General features: G+C 41.0%; 1 long non-coding RNA gene across 1 annotated transcript; it reads right to left on the reverse strand.

Moving 5' to 3' along the window:
- Nucleotides 1-9,168: 9,168 nt before the first annotated feature.
- On the reverse strand, nt 9,169-12,482 carry LOC119414529. The gene is made up of 3 exons (XR_005187009.1): nt 12,405-12,482; nt 9,313-9,471; nt 9,169-9,231 (listed from the first exon to the last, which is right to left on the reverse strand). It is a non-coding gene; the product is annotated as an uncharacterized LOC119414529 (long non-coding RNA).
- Nucleotides 12,483-12,767: the final 285 nt, after the last annotated feature.

A 12,767-nucleotide genomic window follows, 5' to 3' on the forward strand; every position in this document is an offset into this window, starting at 1 on the left:
GTGTGCCTTAAGATTCATTCACAGATTCTCCAATTAACTCAGATGTTCCCAACTAATCAAAAGCTTCCAAAGTAATGACATCATCTGGGCTTTCCCAATCTATTTAAAGGCATAGTAGTCTTAGCAGGGGTCGACGTAAGCGGTTTCTATTTGACCGAGACAACCTATTTTCATCTAGGTGTGAGTGAGAGAGTGAATGGTTGTCTTGCTTGTCTCTATGTGGCCCTGTGATGTCCAGGCCTCTCGCACAGTGACTGCTGGACATGCACACCAGTGACAACCGCAATCCGAAAAGGAAGAAGTGGGTAAAGATCATGGATGGATGGATGGAGGGACGGCTGGATGGATGGAAAGATAACCAGACCTCGAGGTTGTCCGGTAGGCAACCAAGGGAAACAGACATGAATTAAAGTTTTCAGTCGCTGCAACGGATTTCTGTCATTTTGAAGTCTGTAAAAATTAAAGTGTGTGTGTGTGTGGGCGGGCCATGCTGTCTGATACACAGCAGGTGTGTGCAGTGCTCCCAACTTATAAAATGACATAAAAGTAAACTACAGAAAAGTTGTTTAAAACCAACCCTTCCTTCAGAATGATGCTGGTGTTTATGGTGCAAGTTAAAATCTTCTAACAACTTCAACACTTATTAGAGAACACTAAACTGTGTACTTTTACTAAGGTCATGTACACACTATATATCCTATTTACATGAAAGCCTGACGTGACCTGTATCCAGCAAAAAGCTCTTGAATCTGTGGTGGTGGTGGGTGCTTGGATAACCTAGGAGTAGAAAAAGTCAAAAGATGTTTTTCTGCTTTAATCTCTGTCTTAAATAGGATGCAAGTGCCTCTTGCAAAGTCTGATGAGGAGGATGAGGAGAACGAGGAAGTTCCCATCCAGCAGCTCCTGAAAGAGTCGGCCCCTCAGTAGCTTGGACATTGCAAGCAGTCCACAAGATGGCTGACTGAGAACATTTGTATACTGTATAGTAAACTTTATAGTGCTAAATATTAAGATACACTATTTTTCTTGAAATGTCTTGCCTTCTTTATTGTCAAGGTTGCAGAGAAACAAAAAATTTTGGCGGACAACCGGATTCTGTCAAAAGGTTTTCTGCTGGACAACCTGGAAAATTTCCTTATGTTTATTCCTGCTCAGTGTATGTAAACTTGTGACTTTGAAGAAAGTAATGAATAATTGCCAAAACAATATAACTCCCAAACAATTTAGAGAATCCTACTTGACAAGAAACAGGAGAGGTTTAGTCTGATTTAATGTTAGACAGAATATTTTATAGTGTATTTAAACATATGGTTTCAATGGAAGAGTTGAATGCATTTTGGTGAAAGACTAAACTATGAACAGATAAGAGATGATAGTTCTGCACCTGATAATGTGCTTTGGCTTGAAAAGAGCTGAACAGGCCTCTTTTCTGCAGGGCTTTAACTTGGTGCTGCAACCTGGAGAAGTATTGCCATCTCAGATTGGTTCTACCTCGATGAAATTCAGCTTTAAGATGTTCAGCTCCTGCCTGCAGCTCTGTCAGGACCAACAGTTTAGCATCATCCTGCATCCACTTCACGTGAGCACTGCTGCTTAAAGGTACACCTGTATCCAGAACACAAAAAAACACCAAGTAATGCTTATGTTACTACATACTGCTACTAAACAGCCCCTACTGATTATTAAATATTAAAAAGATCACCTGTGGCGCTAAGCAGATGGAAAGAGTGAGACAGTTGCAAAAAAAATGTCTCCTTTTCTTTGATTTTCAAACTTCCGGCTGACATTCACACAAAAATGCTCCGCCGTAGACCAAATGCACATGCAGTCCTTTGCCCACACAGACTTTTCTCCTGGCATGTCATCCTCTTTGTCGACACGTCCTGCAGCATCTTTCTGATGTCTCAGCTCTATGCTGTGCACTGTCTCCATCACGTGGATTCTCACATGTCCTGCAGCAACACATTTACTGTAAACAGCTTGGACAATATTAATGCTTCCTTTTTAGTTTTCCAAGTCAAAGACAAAGGATAGTTTAACGTGAGCTAGAAATATCCTGATGCATGCTCAAAAAAGCATTTAACAAGGTTGAGTCAAGTCCTCTGGACAGCTTCTTCTTGAAACATTTTGTCTTTTATCCAGAAGACTTCTTCAGTCTAAGGAGCTGCAACAAACTCAGTCTGATAAAAAGCACCTTCACATAGTGGATCAACCAGTCTGCTGGTGGCAGCCAAAACTAGCTGTTCACAGCTAAAGGAGGACCTTCAGCCTAACAACTGATCGTTAGTGCCCTGATGTTTGTTTACTATTCACAGAGGGCTGAGTGATACTAGCAATAACAGCATTGTAAGAGGGAGACAGTTGAACACGGAGGCCTCCACCTCCATTTAATGATGGATGGGTTCTTTTCACAAAGATGCCTTCCTTCAGTTTGAGAGAGGAGTGAAGGCGGCCATCTTTGTGAAGAGATACTGTCCATCGTTAAACAGGGGCAGAGGCCTCCATGTCCAATTGTCCCCCTCTTACAATGCTGTTATTGCAAGTATCTAAGGTGTAGTAGTATGTATATGTTATGTTATAGATATACTTTTTTATATTTTTATACTGCTATACTTAAAGTTTAGGACAGTACCATACTTTTATTATTTCATTTTATGCTAATGTTTATTAAATGTTTTAATGTTTAATGGTTACTGTTACACCAGGGGTCTGAGAGTAATGACATTTCAATCCTGTGTATGTCCTGTGCATATTGCAGTTTTGACAATAAAGATGACTTAGACTTTGTAAGGTATATAAGGAGCTATTTAAAAGACTGTGTTTATTGCAGCTTCTCGGACTGAAGAAGTCTTCTGGATAAAAGACAAAACGTTTCAACAAGAAGCTGCAGGTTTTGTAGACTAAACATCTTTACTTCTGAGAGATTTAACTTCCCTAAAATGTATTTTATATAGCCAGTCTTTCTACTGACTTACTGTCAATTCCTCCTAATTAAATGACAAATACTCTTCCCGCTGTTTCTTATTTGTACCACTTTGACAGTCTTTTGGTGTCCCTGTCTCAATTTATTTCAGATGCGTAAGTTAGCCACAGTAAAATTCAAATAGCTTTTTCTTAATAATAATACAGATATTAGTTTAAACATTTGATGTTCATTATGTTCCACTGTGAAAAAAACATGAGTTTAGGAGGTTTGCAAATCAGTGTATTCTGTTTATATTTAAATTGCATACAACATCCTAACTTGTCAGAATCAGGGTTGTAAATAAAGACATGGATTTAAGACTACCTTTAATCAAGTTGTCAGACTGCCCAAATAATCCCTCCAGATTCAGAACTGAGGGCAGAATTTTGAAGCTGGACATGGAGTGCCTCAGATCCCCAGATAAAGCCAGCTGGGAGTTTTTAAAAGACCCCTTAACCAGGGCCAGCAAAGATTCCTGTCCCTGTGTAAAAGAGCCCCTTAAGAACATGCTGGAAGTGACAGAAAATGGACAAAAAAGGAACATTTGAAAAAAACAGTCTGTCATTCATTAATCAGTTATCAGTGTTGATTGTTGATGGGATTACAGGTTTCTGAGGTTATTAATGATACAAGGACCTACCTGTCTGAGGACATGTTGGCAGCCATGTTTAATTGCAGGTCAGAGACTGCTGGCAGCAGGCTCTGGGACAGATTCAGTCTCAGCCCCAGTGCCCGATCTCCCCTCCTGATGGAATGGGACATCTGGGCGTCCAGCATCACTCTGTGTTTTCCATCAGTCCTCAAGTACACTGTGCTGCTCCCTGTACCAGCCATCGAAGTGTCCATAGTGGCCTTCACCTTGATAAGGAGGTTGGACAAACTACATTAAACGCTGCAGTGATAAATTGCTGTTTTGAAATGTTTAAAAACTTTCTGTTTACATTGTAAAACTAATAGTCCTATCACAAAAGCAACTCACTTCTAATGTTTTGGGAATTTTTAATTTGAAAGGATGTTTGAGCAATGAATGCAGGGTCAGTGTGCCGGATGTTCTGTTCAGCTGTACTGAAAGCTAGAAAAAGAACATGTTGGTGTTATTGACGTACACAAACAATAATCAACAATACATGAATACAAACAGTAATCAAAATCTGTGTTTTGTTTGTTTTTTACTCACTTGGCAATCCTGTTGCTTTAGTCTCAGTTTACCTCTGGCCTGACAATCAAATCCAGTATTGTTTTTTGAGTTCCAACTCACATCCCCCTCCATAGCAGCTGGAGAGGGGAGCTGCAGCTGGAACAGCAATAACAAATAAAATGGTCACACGTTGACTTTTTAAACTACAGTGAAGATTACGTTCATAACACTGCTGGCTGCAGTCAACACTACACATTGTGTAAATTAGTATGTGGCAACACTAAGCCTCCAAAATATTTATATATTCTAGTTTGTATTTTCGTATTATGAACAATTACTGCAGCTCCTCTGCATTAAGAGAGATGATCTGTTCCTAAAGTAAAAACAAATATAAATACTTTATGTGTCTTATCACAATGTGCTATAAGGAAGCTGACCTGTAGCTGATGAATGAAGTTGGCTTTAACTTTGATAACTTGGTAATTTGATGGTGAAGAGGTCTGCTGAATCTGCCCCAAAAAATTCAGTCTGTCTTGGCTCCAAAGCCGTAACCTTCCTCCTACTTCTTTGTGACTCTGAAGAACATTTAAAAAAAAACATTTATTTAAAAGACAAATGTTATGCATGGTGGAGTGGTTCATAGTGCTGTTGCTGCTCAGTGAGAAGGTTGCTGGATCAAATCCCAGACTGGGACCTTTCTGGGTCAAGTTTGCATTATCCCTGTTCATGTGCGAGTTTTCTCCGGGTACTCCAGTTTCCTCCCACAGACTAAAAACATGCATGTTAGACTGATTGGTAACTCTAAATTGTCCCTAGGTGTGAGTGAGAAAATAAATGGTTGTTTGTCTCATTTGTCTCTATGTGTCCCTCTGATGGGACTGGAGACCTGTCCAGGGTGTCCCCCACTTCTCGCAGTGATTGCTGGATGTGGTTGCACCAGCAACCCCTGCCACCCGGAAAGGAAGAAGTGGGTAAAAGCTAATGGATGGATGTTAGTCATTGTTTTCCTTAACATTCTGCCAACATGTCATATATTGACTTGCTTAACAATTTACATTCAGTTGTGCGTTGCTGTGACACACAGTTTACCTGGTTGTTGGTTAGAGTCATGCAGATTTCTGAGTCTGCTGGAATCATGTCAGAGCTGAATGGATGGATCAGTTCAGAACAAACCTGCACAATAAATAGTATTCAATGGTTAAAATCACTGAATATAGCCATAAACACATCATATGCTTTCTTAATTATTAAGCTCATGAAGATCTTGCGTTTTACTTACAAATGGGTTTGCTGGTTTATAGCCAAGGGTCAAGGTGTGGAGGACTTCACTATTGTCATGGAGAACAGCTTTAGATTCCATAATGTAGAGGTCTTTAAGGAGATTGACAGTGAAGGTTTCCCTCAGGAGAAGAGACTGAGGAAAGTCCTGGAAGGGCTGTCTGCATGGGTTGGCAGGTATTAAAATCAACAGTGTTATGTTGTTCACATTAGCAGTCTCATGTAGACCAGACTGAAACACACCTGAGATGCAGCAGTACAGTTTTCTGGTACATGTTCTTGTCCCTCCTCAGCTCCTCCACCACCCCCTCAATCTCTACTTCAGAGGGCTTGCTCTTTGGCTTTGACAAGCTCATCTTTACAATCACCAGCCTCTTTGTTAAAGTCTTAAACAAGTCCACGAGCAGAGATGACTTGTCAGAAGACAAATAATTTTAACAACAAACAACAAGCACGTTCACTGTGTGACTATAAAAGCATTTAACACTCCCAGACCACTCGTGACTCCACCCACCTTATCAGACGTGTTCAGAACAGCAGCAAAGCTGACATTTTGCTTGCCATATATGGTGCTCATTTCCAGGGAGTGGCTGGATTTAGAGACCTCCAGAGAGATGTTTCCTTTCAGAGGCTGAGTCCACAGAGAGCTAAAGGAGCCGGAAGCCCTCACACCCCGACTCCCCACCACACCCCACACTCCTGCCTTGAAAGTGATGCAGAATGAGTTCTGACAGAGTAGACCCATGCATGCATGTATAAAGCTATTTTCTTAGCTCTATTACTAATAAAGTAGATCTTTCATATTTTTCTGATGGGTTTATTTAAAATGAGCATGTTTATTTATGAACAACATGACATACTTCCTTGCTTCAATCTTTACTTAACAAGCAATTTTATCAATGACCAGGTCTAACGGTGGATGCATGGGGTGGCCACTGGTGGTCTTGGCCACCATAGATTAAACTTCAACCCAAACTCCCCTCTCAAAAATTTACCAGTAAGCAAACTTTAAAGCAATATAAAAACTAGAAAGCATAGGCTCCTCAAAATGACTGGTGTGGCCGCTTTTCATATATGGCAGTAGTCATATTGAATTTTGTCTTGGCAACCTAATTTTGAATATGGACCAGTGCTTAATTTAAGCTGGATCCTGCTGGAACAAGATCCGGGAACGCTGTTATTTTGATAGGGTGTGTTCCGGTAATTGTTTGCTTGGATCCGGTAAATCTCAAGCTTACTAATAATAAAGTTGTGAACAAATTTGACTGTCTTGAACGAATAAAACCTATTTTGGATATGTAAACTGAAAATAATTACATAAACACTAATTTTAAACACAACAGCCACTTAATATCACATACGATCTGCCTCTTCAAGTAAGCATTTCTGCCTCTACCCTTAAAAAATCTCCGCCCCCTAAAGGAGTGGTGGGGCCCTAGGGTGAGTGGTGGGGGTGAGTGCCGAACAAGCTAAAAAGGCAGTCGTACGCAGGCAGCAGCAATGAACAGATGGAGGAGGCACCTGGAGGTTTCACATGTGGAGTTGGACAGTTAATTCCGCGGAGAAGAGTCGGCTTAGAACCGTCAGGTGGGTAGGATACTTAACAGAAGCAGAGTGTTTACAAAGGTAGGTAAGTGTAGATGTTTAACATCCTGTTAAAATACACCAAAATGCAAGAAATTGCATCTACTTTGTTCAAAATTTTCTGCCCCCCACCCCCTGTGCCCCTTTATGCCTAGATGCAGCCACACTCGGAAATGGAAGTTAGTACTTCCCTTATTTTTCAAAGTTATCCAGCTCATAAATGGATGGAAGCAGAGTATTTCCAAGTCCCCTCTTCACTTGGGAAATGGGTGAAAAATGACTATAAAGTAATAATTAGGTGCTGCTGATCTAATGCATGTGAAGGGAATAAACTGCAGTTACTTGACCATAGTGCACAGCACCATGTTTTTTTTTCCTCCCTGGTTCTCATCGAGGTGTCTGCTTCTGTCTTTCCTCCCCCATTTTTCCTACTTCCTGCGCTGCTCTCTGTGTGTCTGAAGTGCCTGGTTCACATCTCCCGAACATAAATTAAGAAGATTATGGATTTGGAATCGTGGGCGTTCAACTCTATTGATAAGATTTTTTCATCAAAGCGACATGGTCCTGGAGAACCGGCATGTCCAGCTGAGACTCACGCTGTGGGGTACGTCATGGATCTGTGGGGAGTGTGGCAGATGATGTGCCTGTCAATTCTGTCTCAGGAGGATGTTGAAGACGTTTACAAGCTTAACCGTAAGGTGGAGGCGATTTATGAGAATCGCAGGCCACCTGCGGCTTCTGGGACTCGTTAGCGTGGTGGGTTCGACCTTGAAGGAGACTCATAGCATGGATTAGTGGAATGGAATCCCACAATTAGGCATTTTGGAACCAGAACGTCCAGATGGACTCAAGGCTGGAAAAAAGTAATCTGTCTGCCTGAAGAAAAACAAGAATCAAGCTTATCTGAATCTGACTCCCTGACGGCCTCTGAGATGGGCCGACTATCAAATTTCTCCTGGGTCATGAGTACCCAAGGACAAAAGCTTCATCTATCGCACCCCCCACCCCCACCCCGAGAACTTTCTGTGCAAGCTTATCAGAAATGATGGCTGAAACATCTTCAGAAACGGTGGCTGATCTGAAAAAATGCTTATGGACAAATCTCAACACCTTGATGTCAAATGCAAATGTAATCATGTTTTAATTGTGCTTGTTGGTAGAGTTTTTTTGATGTCTCAAATCGTGTCCTGATAGACAAGATGTGAAAGATCTTTTTTTCTAATACCACTATCTACCCTCATGTTTCTCTCCCTTTTCCTATCTAAGAATATTAACTGATAAGGATAAGAAGGCCACGCTTTCTATAGTTGCAGCTTCGTGCACTCCGCCCATCTTTCAGACGACTGTACGTACATATTCGCGTTGTATCTCGGTGCAAGGCCAATAAAGTTTATTCTGATTCTGATGTTTGATGAAAAACAAACAGCCTTACAGCACACACCCCAATACCAATTGTTAAGCAAGGTGGTGGAAAGCTGAGGATTTGAGCTTGTTTTGTAGCCACAGGACCTAGGCACCTTGCAGTCATTGAGTTGACTGTAAGCTCTTCTGTAGACCAAAGGATTGCTGTATGTATGTATGTGTGTGTGTGTGTGTGTGTGTGTGTGTGCGTGTGTGTGTGTGTGTGTGTGCGTGCGTGTGTGCGCGCGCGCGCGCGCGCGCGCGTGTGTGTATGTATGTATGTAATCATTTTACCATAATTGTATGACTATTTTAATGAACATGTAGACAAACTGCAAATAGATGATACTTGACTGATCAGACTGAGCAAATTAGTTGATCTTTACTTGTAGGTAACTGACAGCTGGTGTGTAAATCTCCAGACGGGCCTCCTTCTCTTGGCTCCTGTCCCTGTAAAAACCCTGAAGGACGAGGTCACGAACAGTCAGCCACTTGCTGGCTGTGAGCTCCAAGGTGAGCTGCAGGGTGTGGAGCTGCAGCCAACTCAGCTTGTAGGTGGTGTAAACATACAGCCACGGTGTGTCCATGTTAAATGTGCCTGGATGATAAGGAGGAAGATTAGTGTTCATATGTAGCTAAAAAAAAAGATTCATGCAAAGATAACAAAAAATGTGTTTTTACCCTCCCATTTTTTTCGAAGGTAGTCTTTTGGAGAGCTTTTCCAGTCTAATCTGGCCACGAGGGGCATGAGGTCATTGTAATTGATTTGTAAATGAGTGCTGCTGTCAGAACCAAGCTTCATGAGGTGGGAGTGCATAAGATGAGTCCTGTAGTTTAAATGTTTTGTTGGCATCTGGAGATTGAACTAGAATAACATCAGGGAAAATAATGTTAGTCTCTAAATAAAGAAATATGGTTATTATAAAGGTTATTCCAGTTGGTTTACCTCAAAGATGTAGTTGGTGTGATTTAGCGTAGACTGGTTTTTGAAGGACTGGCTCAGGAGGAGTGTGTGTTTGTTGTTCATCTCATCCCAGTGTTTACCATAGCTCATGTCCAGGACTGAATTGATGTGGCTGGAGCTTTCTTCATGCTTAAAGTGGAGCTGAGAAGAACATATCACATCATTATGAAACATTTTTATGTTATGTAATGACTGAATGAAACCTTCAATGAAGTGAGTTACGGTTTAAAAGAGAATAGAAATAGGTTATGATGTGTAGGAACAACCCAGGAACCCCTGAGCTCTGAAGTCTTCCATGAACAGGAAACAGATGCAACACCAGTGTCTCTGGCCACAGTGAAGCCAGCTTTACATAAACATGGAGTGAAAGAGGGGCAACCAGGAACGAAGCCTCTGCTAATAAAAAGCCACACCTATACTTGCTACCCACATGGACAAGCCAAATTGTGGAGAAAACCTTTATGGGCAGCCAAGATGAAGATTGAACTATTTTGTCACAACGTCATGAAGTATGTTTGGAGGTGATAAGGTATAGATCTTCAAACCTAAGGTCATACCAACAGTTAAGCATGGTGATGGTAGCATCATGCTGGGTTCCTAGTAAATAGCACAAAGTGGATGAAATAAAAAAGCAGGAGGACTTTCTCAAATCTTTTCAACTTCACCTCAAACCAACAGCTAAGCATTTGAAACGTGGACACAGTGCAACAGTAAAATGAGGTTCAAACACACATCGGAACTGAATGTTGTTTTCAAACAGCTGGCGCCAGCAGCTCTTCCTCCTTTCTCATCCATGCATGGCGTTCCTATTGAGTTTGTGGATTCTTACAAATATTTGGGAATTTTAATTGATGCAAATCTCTCTTTTAAGCCGCATGTTGAAAGCTTGATAAAGAAACTGAAATTGAAACTGGGTTTCTTTTTCAGAAATAGATCTTGTTTAACTCCGAATGCCAAGAAACGCCTTGTAGCTACTACTTTCTGGACATTAACTATGGTGACACTATTTACATGAACGCTCCTGCCAGCTCCATGCAGATGTTGCATGCTGTCTATCATGGTGCACTGATTCATAACTGGTTGTAACTACCGTACCCATCACTGCACTCTGTACTCATTGTTCAGTTGGTCATCATTATCTACATGTAGGCTCTCACACTGGTACAGCTTCATAGTATAAATCCCTCCTTGGTCTGCTGCCTTCCTCCCACATGTCACGTCGTCAGTGCAGCTACAGTGTGCGCTCTCAGCCAATCATTACCTGCAGCATCCAATCAGTGCAGCCTGAACTTGGCAAAAAGGCCTTTTCTTACTCTGCTTCTGCAACCTGGAACACCTTGCAACAAGAACTGAAGCTCTCAACTTTGATATTTCTAAGGAATTTTAAACATTTGATAATGTCAATAAAAATATCAAAGCAAATTTGTTCTTGTTTTCAGTATTTTACTTTGTTGTATATGGCATTTTGATTCAACTGTGTTTATAACTTCTTTTATTTGATTTAATTGCTTTTTGTTGAATTGTTGTCTGTACTTTAAATGTTGTCTGTCTAAAACAAGTCTCTCTTGTAAATGAGTCCTCGTGATTCAATGAGACTAACTTGAATAAATAAAGGTTCATTTAATTCTGACTGGATAAATGAGGCTAACTTTAAGCTTCTGGAATTACCCTTCCAAAGCTCCAATACCAACCGTGTTACAATGTGTGGACTCTGTTTAAAAGCCAGGCATGTGCCAGAAAACCAGCCAATTGAAATTAACTTTAATTATGTTAAGGAGAAGAGTGGTCAGTATCACCTAATCCCGAATTGCTCCCCGGGTGCTTACATGGCTGCCCACTGCTCCACCTGATGTATCCCAGGTGTGATGGGTTAAATGCAGAGAGCCAATTTTGTCTTTGTATGGGAACATAACAATGATGACAACACATAGCACTTTACTTTATCCCTCCGAATTATGCCAGAAACCTGTTGATGGGAATAAAAAGTGTGTTTAAGGTGCAGCCATGAGGATTCAGTGTTTTTGTGATATTTTTATTCAGATTTCTTGTGATTCCTGCGTTCTGATGACTTCAGTCTTCCCCTGTGTTTTTCCTTTATGATATTCTGCTCCAGCCTTGCCACTCTCACCTGATACTCGTTGTCTCCCCAGGTAATTGTAATTGTCTGTCATTAGTGTATCTTGAAATTGTGTCATTGTGTTACTTCCCTGTCCGTGCTTTGTGTTTCCTACGATTGGTCGTGTTTGCTCCCTCTATCAGGATTCTGGTGGTGTCTGTTGAACCCAAGGTGCAGGTAGGCAACTCGCAGGGTAAATAAAAAGTAATATTTATTAACAGAAAATAAATGGTTGACGTGGCAGCAATAATCACAGAAATAAAGGAATGAGAAGGCATGGAGGGAGACAGAACCAGACACCTTACAGGACAATGCACAGACAAGGAGGAACTCAGAGACACTACCAACAGATAATGACAGACACCTGAGGAAAAGACAATGAGGAACAGGTGGGAGTGGCTGGAGATGATCACATGGGGAAAAAGCACGGAGGAGGGTGGGACAGACGACACTAGAAAATCAAATAACACACAGATCCTCTCACACTCATGTATTCAGAGATTATTTTGTGTGTTTTTGCTGCCAAGTCAGCTCATTCTTTTGTTTATTATTAAATACATTTTTTATCAAGCCTCTGAATCTGAGTTGTCTGCATCTTGGGTTCAGGAAAAATCTACAAACACGACAGCAGCTTGCTGTAGGATATTTATCCAAAAATTAGTCGAGGCATCCATTTAAGTATGCATAATCTTGACCCTGTGAGAATTGGTGAAAAACCATAATAAATTCAAACGTGTGTATCTATTGTTTAAAACAAGAATAATGTGGCTTAGATACAGATGTAGGTGCAAATACCACTGTGTAAAATCAACTTTACATTGTACAGCCACAATAATTACTGACAGTCACTGATTTACACCAAAAACAGTGTTTAACACAGAGCCATACTTAGTGTAAATCTGCTCCTATGACTCATAAACTGCTCTGCGTTACAATGCCAGCTTCAGTTCACAGTCACCTTATGGTTAATGGGAGTGGTGCTGGTGCAGTAGAACTCATGATCAGCTCTCAGGATGTATGTGAGGTTCGAGTCCCTCCCACTCCTCAGTCTCTGGGACGTGTAACACTCCTGACGCAGATTCCTGGCATCACCTGTGAGCAGGTTAAATTAAAAAAGCCACAAATAAATACACATATTTTCACTGTATGTTGCATTTTTTCTTTTAAGTTTGCTGCAAAACTGTTTTTTAAATTAATTCAAAACTCTTATCCATGCATTTATCCCCTCTAGACTGGACTACTGCAACTCTTGATATGCTGGTCTTGAACAATTGGCCTGCAGCTAGTCCAGAAAACTGCTACACATGTTTTAACAGGTACC

This window comes from Nematolebias whitei, chromosome 9, assembly GCF_014905685.2.
Source record: "Nematolebias whitei isolate Nwh7 chromosome 9, NemWhi1, whole genome shotgun sequence".
Lineage (NCBI taxonomy): Eukaryota > Metazoa > Chordata > Actinopteri > Cyprinodontiformes > Rivulidae > Nematolebias > Nematolebias whitei.